We start from the raw sequence: 14,733 nt of genomic DNA, 5'->3' as shown, positions 1-14,733 counted from the left end.
AGGGCCAAAAATGGGAGCCAAAATCCACTTTGTCTATTCAGGGAGTGCTCATGATATGTCATTGTCCCAAGGCCACCCATTTGACCCTTCTGTAGCCACAACACAATTGTTAACCCTGCCACACCTTTCCATACCGCACACATGGAAATGGGCGGATATACAGAAGAATTTAGGTTTGTGTATAATTCACCTAACTGTAACATTATTTTCCTTTCCTGTCAGAATGAGAGGGGGAAATACTTTTAGTTGTGTTACACCCCCAGATGAAAACAGACTTTCTTTCCTTTCATTTTCGAGCTTGGACAAGGAAAATTCATTCTTGTCAGTTCAGTTCAATGCTTTTTGTATTGAGAGTAGCGCAATTTATTGGAAAGGAGTGTGCTGTCAGAAAATGACAAATTGCTCAAAATATGCTCCAAAATATGCTATTACATTGTCAATTTCCTGTCCAGTCGTGGTGTTTTTGAGCTGTGGTGAAAATGGGCCCGGACAGTTTAATTTGTCTGGTCTACTCCTCATCAGTTTTTATGGGCAGCTTTTATATTGTTTGTCTGTTTGTCTTTTTTTTTCTAGCTTCTATCTCATAGATGTTTTCAGCATGCATCCTTTCTTTGGGCCGTGGTCGGCTGCACACATCAACACCTTTGAGCTGTCCTGTGTAAAAACAGCTTGGGACTGAGCATTCAAGGCCATTGTAAGTGTAGCTTAATGATAGTTGTTGAGAGAGAGGAGACCATTACCCCACCACTCTAACCACCCAGGTTGTTTCAAAATGGGCTTTTGGGATGGGGAACTCTGAACCTAGGGATCTTTCACATTGTGGCATGAATCCATAAATTGTTTTTTATATCACTGGAACAACACAGCGAAATATACCTTTGTTTGTACAAGTTCTTTTTTTTTGGCATAAAGTGTATAATACCTTAAATGTAAAGCAATAACACAAAAACATTACTTGCTACATTACTTGCTTATGTGACTTTCAAACTGCTCAGTCAAAATACAGGTGAGGAAACTAGCTAGCTAGCTAGCAAAAAATAATGCTAAACTCAGTTGAGATAAATTGTAGCATTTGGGTATTATTTAAATGCTTAAATAATACCTTAAATGTAAAGGAATACTTCAAAAAAAAAAAAAAAAACACTTGCTTGTGAGACTTGTGAAGTGCTCAATCAAAATAAAGACAGGAAACTAGCTAACTTAAAAAAAACAAAACAGCTAAGCCTGGTAGAGATAAACTGTAAATTATAAACTCGTTTTATTCAACAGTCAGGTAAAGTCAGGTTTTCGTATTCTATATTGTACTTACCAAAACGTAGCTAATTCTCATTAGCAATGCTTCTTCACTAGAGAAGATCTATCAGCTTAACCTCGTATGACTCATTTTAATCACAGCTTATGTAGCACAGTGGCCTTTGCCCACCATCACTGCTCTCACCACAACCACAGAGGTCCCAACTCCTTTCTCTTAGTGGTCGTTTATCATTCAGACAAAAACTAATGGCCTGTGCTCTTCCATTGTCTGCTGCACTGAGGAATTCTGGGAACTTTCTCCCGTCCCAGTCATCATGCTCAGCAGGACAGGTGCTGGCGTTAGCTTAAAGCTAGCTGAATCATTATGATCAATAATCCATTAATAGCGTTAATGTACTTGTTGTTGGCCTCGGGGTAAGTGCAGGTAACTGAAGAGCAGCGGTGCACAATGGAGTTAGAAAGCTTGTGGAGTGAAAGGTGCTGAGTAGTGCAAGATATATGATGTGTCCTAAAATCAGATGTACTGATGACACTGCAGCTGGAAGTCCACTTAACATTAAAAGACTACTGAAATCGTCTTATGGTGTGTTCACACCGAACGCGATATACGCGGACAGAGCGTCAGGTTTACATGTAAAGTCAATGAGAAAGCGTGATGACCCGCGATTGCGGCTCCCGTAACGGTGTGTTCACACCGAACGCGTGTGAACACACCGTTAGAGAGTATCAGTAGAGAATTTGAAGGCATAAAGAAGGTTTAGAAGTAAAATAAAATCTAAAACTTGTAACCTACAATATTAGTCTGTTTTTTGTTTTTTGTTTTTTTAAAAAGGTTTGTTGTTGTTGTCTTGATTGAGTATAGAGTCTGAGTGCTCTTATGAGTTGCTATAAATGTTGAAACATGTCTTATCACACATCACACATAACTGGTTGAGGTTCAGAATCTAACTGATTTATTATAAAACATGCTTTTCTGTTGTTTTTATTCTTTTGATTAATACACAGCATCTCAATTTGTGTAAGGATGTGTTTATTAACGATGCTCATTAGGATTATCCCAGTTTTCTGTTGATAACCATTTTTGATAACCATTTTGATACCTTCTATGGGTTAAATAGAAGTAAAGCTGATTTGCATTGCGGAACTTCTTGAGTCCTAGAGTTTGGTCTAGAAGGTAAATGTCTTTTTTTGGCACCCGCTACATCACAATTTCTGATTTTCCCCTATTCTTATTTTGCATAATTACCATGCTGTTTCAACTGGTCATGATGCTTGCTCAGAGTTGGGATCCCAGCTCTGTCTCCACAAAGTGGGACAACAATTGTAGTCACGGTAGGGACATAAAGCACAAGATGTTCGCCGCTTTTGGACATACGCCGTGGTAAACCACAACTAGTTCACTCCTGAGTTCTTGGCATTTTTGTAGCCCTCCTTGTGTCTTCCTGACGTCATGCCCAGGCAGTGTTGAATGCCATCTGTTGTCATTGAGGCAGGAAAATCTTTAGGAGTCCAGTGCATGTCCCGCACCCAGCCTCTTTTAGGCACTGCAGGTAAAACCACAGTGTATGGTCATGTATCAACAGGTATTTATAATTCAGTCTAATTAAAAAGATAAAAGAAAGAAATTCTTGTTCCTTGCAAGAAAAGAAAAGGAAAAACTGGCAGGTTTGATTGATTTGCTTCTGGCCTCTGTCCTTCATTTTTAAGCAAGGCCATGCATCTCCCCTTCTTCTCCTGCACTCTCTTTCCATTCTCTGGGAGAATATCTAATGTTGTTGCCCTTGCTGTCTGTATAGATTGTGAATTCCAGTTATGGCACATCTGATTCATTGGTATTCAGAGTGCAGGACACAAGTGTCGGGTATGCTGGGCAGAATCGACATGTACAGGTTTATTGAAATACACTCCTCGTCCTACCGGTAATTGCTCTTAGTCTTTCCTGTGCTCGTCTGCTTCCATCTTTCTCTCTGTCTCCCTACACTGCGTCTCTCAATTCCTCTCATCTTATTCCTTGTTCATTGTCGTTTGTCTTGTATGTCTTCCACCATTTACGGCATCCCTTGTTACTCCCTCCACTAGCCCTATTTCATCATCTTCTTTATCCACTTTGTTTCTGTTACCTTTCTCTCTCTCTCCCTCCCTCACTCGCTTGCTTCCTCCTCTATTTTCATCTTCATTGCCATTCTCCCCACTCTAACCTCACTGTTCCTTTTTTCACCTGTAGGATTTGAGTGCAGGATAACTGAGTTTCCATCACGGTTCTCATGAATAGGTTATGCAGATGTCACAGACACCACTACCCCTCATAAATACCCAACTTATACATACTTCTCTCTCCAGCACACGCATAATACCTGATGTTCATCTTGCCTAATTAGCTGTCTCTTTAAATATGTGAAATTTATGCAGTATGCATGACATTCAGTGGAACAATGCAGCAAATGTATGCAAATCACATCTTCTGTTTACCTGTGCTGGATGTCATCATTGCTCATGTGTTTGTCTTTGAGAGTAGGTAGCTTGTAAATCCCCTTTCTCTTTCACTGTGCTGCTTTCAGCTCTGTGTCTTCCACAGCCTTAGCCAATACAAACGTGAGTCGGTGCAGAAGAAGAAAAACAGTTCTTGTTGTTCCTTTTCTCTATTTCATGCGTTCCGCCTTGTCTTTTCTGCTCATACTACTCATAGTGTTTGCACAGGAGCTCTTGGATTCTCACTGACTCGCTTATATTTTCTCTAGTTGTGTCTAGTTTTCTCCCCTCTCTCTATGGCTGTCCCAGAGGGACTAGGCACCATGTGTATATGCACTTTTCAGCACCAAAATGCTTGTGTAGTGGTATGTGTAGATATCAAATACCTAGTGTACTTAACATTGCTCTTTTTATGGCCTTCAAGCAGCAGAGGCAGTGATATAGAGTTCGTTTTAGGATTATAGGTCTGGCTGGGTTATGAGTGTGGGTCTGGTGGCACACTAGGGCTGTTAACAAAGACAGAATTATGAACACCATTTCCTTTTGCAAACAGCAGGAGGCTGAGTATTACCCTGATCTGTTTAACCTCGTAATCAGCTGTGGAGGACTGTGGAAAATCCTCCTCTTTATGCCAGTGTCCTCTGTGCTAAGCAGGAGCAGGAGATAAGGAAAAAGGAAGAGGTGGAGTGAGAGCACATTTGCTTGTGCATGTCAGTGATTTGTCAACATGAATACAATGTATCCTGCTTTCAACATGACAGAAATAATCCAGAGAGTCATTGTGCTCAATTTGAGGCGCAGGGGCATTGCTTTAGGATAAATAAAGATCACTTCATGTTATATAGGAGAGGATGCCTCATTATATGGTAGGGGTCATCTCCAGATGGCTGAACGCCGAAACACAGTGGGACTTGGCTTTGCTCAACCATGTATGTAAGACACGTTGACCACCAGTGTGATCATCTGACCTTGCATCCCACTGCTTTGTTTGTGTCACTGAATACTCAGGACAGACTACAGTGTGAGCTTTGTCACTGTTAATTTACAATTAGCTGTATTAAGCTTCCACTAGCAGCACCGATGCACGATTGGCTGCTATGGAAAGGGTGCTAAGCATGCACAATATCAGGATGAACTTGCTATCCAGTTGCTTTCCCCTACACTTTCTTTGTTTTCTAAGGCTTGGGCAATCTGTTACTTTATCTGCACCTCCCCCTTCCCACTGCTAAAGAGGTAGAGGAATAAGAGCTTCATTTGGGTCTTTCATGTCAGACGATTTTCTAATCTGCTGGATCAGACATCATATTCTTGTTGGAGTCTCTTCACTTTGTAAATAGGGGGTAATGAGGTGGGAAACTGGCTGAGGGTAGGTAACGCAGGTGTCCAGAGGGAGGGCATTAGCAACAAAGAACATGATGGAGGTGGAGGAAGAATACAGCGTGATTGATGGCTGATGGATACACGAAGGAAGTGTGTCAAGGGGTGTGGAGGGAGAGTGCAGGGGCTCTGTCTGCCTGCTGACTCTCCCCATAGGAACAGCTGTCTTTCAGACTGTAGCAGATGTAGATTCACAGACGGGGGGAACATGGCCTGACAACTCCTTTGGTCTTTTCTCCAACCCCCTTCTCTTCTTAAATAAAGTATATGTCTGTGTTACTAAATTAACTTTGAGGGTACAACATGGAGCTCTGCTTTTTACTCTTCTTTTATACGCTCATCAAAGCATTACAAGAGCCTCCCTGCCAGCTCGATTTTCCGCTATTTACGTCACTTCTCTATTTCACACTTAAGTGGTCAATGCTGTTGTATACCTTATCTACAGCCCGCCATAACATAGTCCCCTCTGTGTGCTGTGCAAAGTGGAACACACTCTAATGAAGAATTTAAATTCAATCAGAACGAAGCCTGTCTGCAGGAAAGAGATGTTTTCAATTACCCCGCTTCTTTTTGTTTACCTCCCGAAGGCTTCAGCAGGGTAATATATTTAAGATGGTGAGAAATGGTAAAAGATTGCCCCAGTTTGCTTGATTTGTTCAGATTAAATGGTGGATGTGGAGGAACGAGAATCAAATGAATTGTTGCTATTACTTTTAAAAGATATACGGGGACTAATATTGTAACCGTTCTGTATGCATAACTGTGGCGCAGGTGATGGAGTTAGTTCTCTGGTATTATTCACACTATATTCCCACCTCCACATGCTAGACTGTCTTTGAGTAGGACACTTAAATCCCACTGCCACTGGCAGGCACCCTACATGGCACTATGTCACCACTGGTGTGTGGCACAGAGAGAGCGAGAGGAAGCGAAAGACTCAGAGAGAGAACGATTAAATGAAGCAAAGCGTTTTAAAGCTTTTTGTTCAATGCCGAGGTAAAAAAGTGCAAAAGAAATGCTTTAAAGGTGAGACAGTTTGTTTGAGAAAGTGGAGAATGGTGATTTAGAATGACATTGTTACGTGTTATATTTTGCATTTAATAGCCATTATAATATTAAATCAACCAACATGGAATACTTCAAATTGTTATTAATCTAAGAGTTTAAAAGACGAAGTGTATTTGGCAAGTAGAGAATCAGTTAATTAATTTATAGTGAAATTAAAATAGCCTTTCTAAGCTATATAGATCTTATTGGTTACATGCTAACTTCTAGCATTTATTGTAGATTCGAGCACAGAACCCAGTTTTTGACTTGGCTTCATATATCAAGCTTAAACTAGAGGAGAATTTGTATGGAATTATGCATATAATGCTGACAGTTTAAGACACCTTTATCTGATTTCCCATGATACATGTGTGATGTAATGTAGAAAGATGAGTACAATTATACTTTGCAACTACTTAAAGGCAAATTTGAGGGAACATAAGATTTCAAGTGGTAAAATGAAATGCTTAGCTGTCCTTTCCAAAAGTCTCATGAACTGATTCTCATCTCTAGCTGCATGCTGAGATTCAAGACCTTTTGTTTAAAAAGTGTCAAATCCCACATGCTTCCCTGCTGATGCTTCTAACCTACTTTTGGGTTCAGCTGCAGAAATTCTGCTTCACTTTCTGGCCCCATTTGGGGTTCATTTGAAGGCTAGTGTGAATTTATGTGTGTGTGTATGTAGCGTACAAGAGTAAACCCGTTTGTGACTTCATGTGTGTTTTCTCCCATTGTAGCAAATTATCTTCTTCATTAATTTTGACATAAAAGGAAATTAGCCTGTTCTTTCCTCGAGGCTACACCTAAATTAGAACAACTGAGGTAATCCAGAGATTTCAAGGGCTTGAGAGACTGAGCCTACTCTCGGCTCAAATAGTCAAACTGAAAAAAAAAAAAGGCTGACACTTCTAAGTGACATTTCTGATTTATCTCGTACAAGGTTATCTGCCAGCTTTTCGTGGTTGTTCGACCGCCTGGGGGTCACAGGGTGATTTTTCTGTTGTCATTTATATTTTCGGTATCTCTGTGTCTTTTTCATACTGACCTCTCTGAGTTCAATCTATGAAACCGATGAATTCTGTGCAAGCACAATTCTTGAACATGTTTGTCTTACACTGCTCAGGTAAGCACCGTCACCCCACCCCCCATCTCTGCTCAAGAACCTATGTCAGTTCTTCATTTTCCCATCTGTCATCCTTTCCATTGTTCAGTTTGACTGTGTTTGTCAAGCGGGGAGGCAATCTCGGGAAAACAGGCAGACTCTCCAGAGAGCCGATGGCAGATTCCAAACACGAGGCATTTGACTTGGGTGTCAGAGGATGCACGCTCAGATACTGCTGATCTGCCCACCCAGAGGCCTGTCTTAGCAGCAGTCAAGCAGACACAATGCAGCATCAGAGAGGAGGAAGGAGGAAAGGGAGAGAAGGAGGAGGTTAACAGCTGAGACAACCATGTACTGTACAGTATCCTGCCCTATGGGAGGTCTTTGAATGAAAGAGCTCTGTGCCTGAGTGATTTTCATTTGGTAGTCTGCTGAACACAAGCACTTTGTTGCATTTCAGTTTGTTTCTTTTTGTTTTAATTGTGACATATGTGATTCTTATTTATTTTTTTCCGACTTAAGTGTCAGAGTCTTAAGTCTTTGTACCGCAGCCTTGCAAGATTCGGCATTCTCATCGATTCTCGGTTCTTTCTGCAGGTCTTCACGTTACCTAGGGTCAGTTTTGGAGCACATTTTTACTGCAGGTTATCCCTGTTATAAAAACAGGTCTGTTATCTGTGATGTCTCACTGCTTCCCTGAGTTACAGTACATTGTTTGTTTTGACAGTTTAACTCACACATGTCATGGAAGTTTAACATCAAGGCTATGGAATGAGGACAATTGCATTGCTCAAACATGGTCATCAGATGATTGTAGTGCGGTACCGCGTCTCGCTTACGGTTGGGACCGAGAGAAGAAAGGTTGCATTATAAAATCAACAGATCCTGAGTGCCAACAATGCTGATGATGTCAGCTAAAACTTTGGAAACATGGTATTAAAGGCTGGCCAAAAATAAAATGAGGAGTCTTGAAATGATGGACATTGAGTTACCTTGAAAATGCAATGAGCACAAGAGTTTTGATTTAATTTTGATAGTCTGTAACCATAAGCTACTGAGCAGCAGCTTTAACTTCCTCTTGCTCTTGTTATACCCTTTGTTCAGTTGCTTTCTTATAATTGAAATTATAATTTGGAACAATTTATACAGTTCTGTGCAAAAGTCTTGCGTCGCTACTCGTTTCTTTATATTTTCCTAGGGAAATGGAAAACTGATGCAGAGCTTTATTGACATGAGCAAACATACACGGAAATGCAGTATGTATGGTAAAATCATAGTTTGTACAAGTCTGATTTTGAGGCTGAAAGTCAGTATTTAGTGTAACCACCTTTATTCTTCAGTGTAACCTGAACTCTGTTTCTTGGACATTCTTTAAGTCGCCTTCAGGAATATTTCAGCAAACTTCATGAAGGGCATTTCAAAGCTCTTCTTTGGATGTTGGCTGCCTTCTGTTTCATTCTTTGTCAATATAATTTGCAATATGCCTTCCTCTTATAATAACTGTCGCCACTGACTTGCGGTCCGGTTCTTGTGTAGTTTGCTATAGTTTAGCATTTTCTCTGTGTTTCCTTTCCTTAAGAATGGCTTCTTGATAGCCACCCTTGCACTGAGCCCAGTGCTGATGAGGTTTCGGCGAACAGCAGACAGATCAGCTGAAGAAGCAGATGCATCTCCTGTGTTAGGCTTTTGCTGAATTTTCTCCTGTTTCTTAAAGAAATGACTTTGAAATACTATTTTAGACAGTAGTTTAGACCTGCCACTTTTTCTTTTGTCCTCCACTTGTCCAGGTTCCTCAAATAGTTTAACCGACTGCACACCATGATGAGACATGCCAAGTTTTCTATTAGCTCTTTGGGAATCATCTTGTTGGTGCAGAAATGCCTTCTCATGCCTGTCAAAGTATTAGCTTTGGCATTTTTTTTAGATTCGGCAAAAGAAATGGGAAGAAATTATGTGTTTTTACCAGCTGTTAGTAACAAAGACTGATAAATAAACCAGATTATATGCATCTTTCTCAAGATCCGTTATTTTTTTGTCTCCTGAACATAGCTTCCCTGTTTTCAGTTGATATTGCTGCACTCTTTCTTCTAGATAACTCTGAAGTATAAACTAGTCATTTATTTGATATTGTTCTCACTCTAAGCCATTATATCTATATGTTCTGCTATTTTGGGCAGTAGAGGACAGCAACATAAACCAATTGGATCTAGCTACAGGAATCTATCATCAACCAATGGATGTCTCTGAGCCACTGTGCTTTGGAGACCTCAGGCTAACTAGTCTGTATAGAGGATGGAAAAACTTTTGATGAAAGAAAACCAGCCCATCCATCTCTAACTGTTATTATAACTGTGATTTACTATAATTTGCACTGGAGTTTGTTCCTTTTATTTTCCTTTTATTATTTTCACATTCGTCTTGTGAATTTGGGGTACGTAACCACTATTGTGCTCTATCTTTGCTTTTTCTCTTTTTACTTACAAATTAAAGAGACACTTGGATATGAAAAGTTTTAAAGTTGAGGCATTGTCAGACTCGTCTCAACTGTCACAAAGTCCAGGAAAGTTTAATTAGTTTTTTCTTAAGAGTGAATTATGTTCACCATTGTGAGCATTCGGCAAATATCGTTTATTGCCTCTGAAAACATTTTGAATTTAAAATCAAGTCTTTGTCACTGACAATTCCTTACCGAGCAGAAAGCGAAACGAGCGGTGCGGCTGATGCATTTTTCACAGAGCTCAAAGCATCGCTCCTCGGCTGAACCCCTTCTTTAAAAAAGAAGCCAAAGAGTGGAAATGCAAAGATTTCCACTCTGTTCCTTCGAGCTGTCAGTTGTTCAGTGATGCCTTTGATTTCTACAATGATGGTAATAAAAAAAGAAAGAGTTTCATGCTAGCGTACACCGTTGGTGAGAAGAGCTTCTTCTAGTTTACACTGTGTTGTCTGGTGTGTCTGCTGTAAAGGAAAGATGTTAAATCATAAATATTCACCCCCAAACAGGCAAAAAATTCATGAATCTCATCTCAACTTCATGCTGGTTATTCATGTCCCTCTTTTTGTTGTTGTTGTTGTTTGTCTTTACCACAAGATAATCCCAGAGCTACTCATTAGAGATGACCTTTCTTCCCAGTGGTGTTCCGGGACTCCTAACCCATGACTGCTGTGTTGTTCAAGCAGAGCTACTCTCGGCTAACCATCCCACCAGGGACAGGGAACTTGAAAGTGTGGGCCCCTCACAGCACTTCAAGTCATACTGAAAGCAACGGGGACATGAAATAACGAGAGTTGAACAGTGTCTCAGCTAAATCAATGAGAAATCAATACTACAGACTGTATTCTGTGGCCTTTGTCTTAGCAGATATACCTCTATGGTTTGCTCAAGTCTACATATTTACATTAACCCTCATAAAGAGCTGAGAAATAATACTTAAATCTTATATTTTAATGATAATACACATAATTCTTGAAAGTATATGGATTATGTGGCTGTATGACAAATAAAATATTTAGTGTGCAGGAATATGGTCACAAATACTAAGACGTACAGCATCCTGGTTCTTTTCCTTCCCTCCTTATATTTGAGCTCGGTGCTATATATTTATTTCGTGTCTTGTTGGAATGCGAGGTCATGATCTTTTCTTGTTTTTGCATTTTTCTCTTCACTCGTACTGTGTGTGTTTATTGTATCGGTGCTCTCACATCTCGGAGATGAAAACACTTTTCCTGCTGCTTCCCAAAAACCACATCAGAACCTTTCATCTCGCTGAAATTACGACGCGTCCATTGAGTATAAGTTATTTTTAGCATGTTCTCGGGCTAGCCTGTGATCAGAATGTTTTGGATTCAAATGAGTTCGGCTATGCCAACGCCAGTCTTTCGCAGCCTTTTCATGCAGTGCAGCTGCGACTTGAAGCGCCTGAGATTGAACAGATCTTAGAGATAAACAAGTTTAATGTGCTAATTTACAAAAAAAAGACTACGCAGTCAGGCAGACAAGGCAATGTACTGAATGCTCAACGTCTTAAACATTTCATCCCACGGTCCCCTCCTCCTTTCTCCCTGCAGTTTGAAGGTGCTGCTATTGTTTCATTTCAAATGAACACCACAAACGGCAATTACAGCAAATGCCGGCAGTATCATTTGTATGTAAATTTCCTCTTTTATTTATTCCAGGTCAGATTCTAGCCTAACCCCAACCCTGAATCTATGTTTTAGTTTATTGCTTATCAGCCTATGCGTGCAGCACTACCTGATAAGCTGCTTATTTGTTCTATTAAACACTGGATTTTATTTGTAAAGTAGCGACCTATTTTAACTGGACATGGTGAAATCTTTTTATGGCACTGTTTGTACAGCTGATGTGAGTTTAGATGAAATCGAGTGTATTCTAGCCCTCTGTTTTCCTGCCTTTTTGTTGTTTCTAAGTAACACAGCAGCAGTAGCGTTTCTGTGCCTGCAAATTTCGGCGCTCTTAGAATACCAATTCGTGTATTTGTACGTAGCACTAAACACGTTCCTCTAAATCTCTAGAATACATCCATTTCTTTCTCTAATCCGCCCCGAAGAGATGAGGATTTTCTTCTGTGTGACTCTGCATGCCTCAGCCCCCTCCACATGAAGCCAGTTATTTGCTGTAAATAGCTGGCCCTCTCCAGGGAATGGTTTATGGCCTGTGACAGCCGGGATGGTTGCTGTACTTTACAGTCTACTAGTGGCCTCCTCTTTAATCTGCCTGCAAAACGTTTGCTTGTTTTTGCTTTTTTAAACTGCTAGATTAAAAGATATTCTGTACTGTACTACATGTACAGCATAAATCATACTTATCTCGCAACGAGGTATGTCTGTGTATGAAGTAAAAAATAGCTTTTTGTATTTGCTATAACAGATTATCTTCTAATAGTGGCATACTCAATAAAATGCAGTACAAAATATGTCAGCGTGGCAGTAAAGGATATATAAAGAAAACCTGGAGTTTGATGTAAATAAAGATGCGCATACTATGAAAATAAAATGTGTTAAGGGCAGCGAATGAGCCTTGACAGAGGGATAAAGCTTTGTTCGAGATCTGCACTGAGATACAACTGAGTCATGAAGCCGAGGTGATGTGTAACTCTCAACCTGAGGCTAGTAGATGACTCACTCATTTGGCTTTGAAAAGTATTTGAAAGTGCTGACTTTCATTACTCATAATTTATTCTGCTCTGCTCACATTCCACACAGAACTAGCTGTAAAAAAAAGAAAAAAAAGAATGCATGCACTTAGTTGTAATTGTACCAAGGATGCACAACAAGCCTCGGGTGCTTGTATTCCACGGCCTCTTTGCACAAACACAGCTGCAGGAGCAATAAAAGCAGCTTCAGCAGGTAGAAGCTTAGACATAAAATGGGCTTGGGGGATGTTCGCCGCGCTTTCTAAGCAACGTTTCAACATATGGAACGGGACCGGTGCTCTGACTTTTTAATGCAGACGGAGAAACACAACAATGCGCTGGGGTGAAGGAGTATGAAATTGTTTGTGTGAAAGCATCCTACAACTCCTGACAGGAAAATGAGTTTTCTTATCAGAGTGAGAGTGGGAAGTGTTGCCCTCAGCAAGCGACCTTGTTTATGCGTGAGCTGTTCGGTGTAGTCTACGGACTTACAGCAAATTAACTTCAAGCTGTTCAACTTTGCGTTCACGTGGTACTTTATGGATTTCTTTAACTCGAAGATTCCTTGAAAAATCACCGACATGCATTTCGCTGTGTGCAAATATAACCACTGAGAATATCTGCACAGCAATCAGAGCACGAATGAAACTCCTGTATAAATGCATCGCTGCTACAAAAACATTTGTTCATGCATTTAAATAGGAATATTATTTTAATGATGGGCACGTTCCACTTGTAGTTTCTGTTATTGCGCCTGTCTGTTACTTTCTCTTTCTGTGTCACTGAGTATTAATCTATAATTCTTTGAATAGCGTTAGGGTCTTTAAAAAAAATGAGCTTAGACATTTGACCCCTTGCCGCTCTCACTTTGCTCACCCGCTGTTGTAGTTCACGAGGATTCCAGTCTCCCTCTCCCACTCATCTAAACACTATCAAAATGAGAAATTTAACTTTATAGTATGCTGCAGTCTGTCAGGATTTAACAAAAAGTTAGATGCCTTTGAGGCAGAAGAAAGGGTGAAGGATTAGAATTTGGGACCACACACCTCTCCGGTCTTTGTGAGCTGGTTTTTCATTCTTCCTTTGCGTATGAACGTTCATGTGGTAGTCACAGAAAGCGGCTCAATTCTAGACTTTTTACGTGTTTCAGATATTTTTACTTGAATGTCATTGAACTTTTTTCAGCCCTTATGACAGACATGACAGGCAGATGACAGAAGAGAGTGACAAGAAAGTAGGAAAAGAGCAAAGGAAATCACATGTAGGAAGTGGTCAGGGAGGAGTCAAACCCAGGCTCCTGCAGACTTTATAACATGTGGGCCACCTGCTCAACCAGCTGAACTTTAGCAACAATCCGTCAAGAAACTTTTTATATTTCAGCTAAAATAAAATGGAAATATTAGTCACACTCACAAGCTTGGAAAAAGACACTGGTTGCAGATTTGAATCTTACGCTAAAATTAGATTCAGTCCTAAACTTACAGCTTCATGAGGTATGTATTCCCACATCGACAAGACTGCTAAAGTTGAAGCAGGCTACTCTGTGGTCTGACTGCATTGCAGAGCCAGAAGCTGAGAACACATTACATGTGCTCTGAACTCCTACACTGATTCCTTGTTACTTTTTATATTGATTTTAAAATTCTTTCCATCATCTGGCTATGTAGTACAGGTCCTCGGTGTTACAGTAAGTCTGCTAGTTGCCTGATGAAAAGCTTTAGTGAGGCTGTCACAGGATCTTGGAGGTGATGAAATACCTTGGAATAAGTATGATTTTTACTGTTGTAGTCTAGTATCTTATTATAATCTTATTGAGGTATTTGAGACTTCATATTTTAATCACTTGTGTATTAATGTTTTATTCTTTTTAATCTAGAATTTCTCCTTTTTACCTGTCATCCATCAAAGAAGCATCACCTTACATGGCAAGTCCTTTAAAGCTACTTTCAATTGCTCTGCTTGTGGGTCACCACAAACAGAGGCACCTCTGCAAGTCAGAGTTGGACAGATGCCCTTTCTGACACTACCCTTAAGGGAATCTGTATCATTGGCTGGAGGTGAACCAGCAACCTTTCACATACCAAGAGAATGTGGGAATCATTAAACTACAGAGGCACATGATGAGAGTTTAAAGTGAGTTCTTTTAAGTAAAGAAGAAAAAAAAACTCAGTTTCAGCTTCTCATCTATCCAAAAAGCTTTCGCAGACCAAAAGAGAAAAGCGTCTTCCTGAGATCAAACAGCATTTGTGAGACTCTAGAGCCAAACCAGACCACGATGCACTACTATAAAACTCTGGGCTTGGAATTCAAGTGTGTGTGTGTATGTGCACGTGC

This window comes from Aulonocara sp. 'chitande type north' Nkhata Bay, linkage group LG15, assembly GCF_057382095.1.
Source record: "Aulonocara sp. 'chitande type north' Nkhata Bay isolate Kocher_YH1m ecotype deep benthic linkage group LG15, A_spYH_male_GT1.1, whole genome shotgun sequence".
In the NCBI taxonomy this organism is placed as follows: Eukaryota; Metazoa; Chordata; class Actinopteri; order Cichliformes; family Cichlidae; genus Aulonocara; species Aulonocara sp. 'chitande type north' Nkhata Bay.
Note: the sequence above shows the minus strand (reverse complement) of the source record.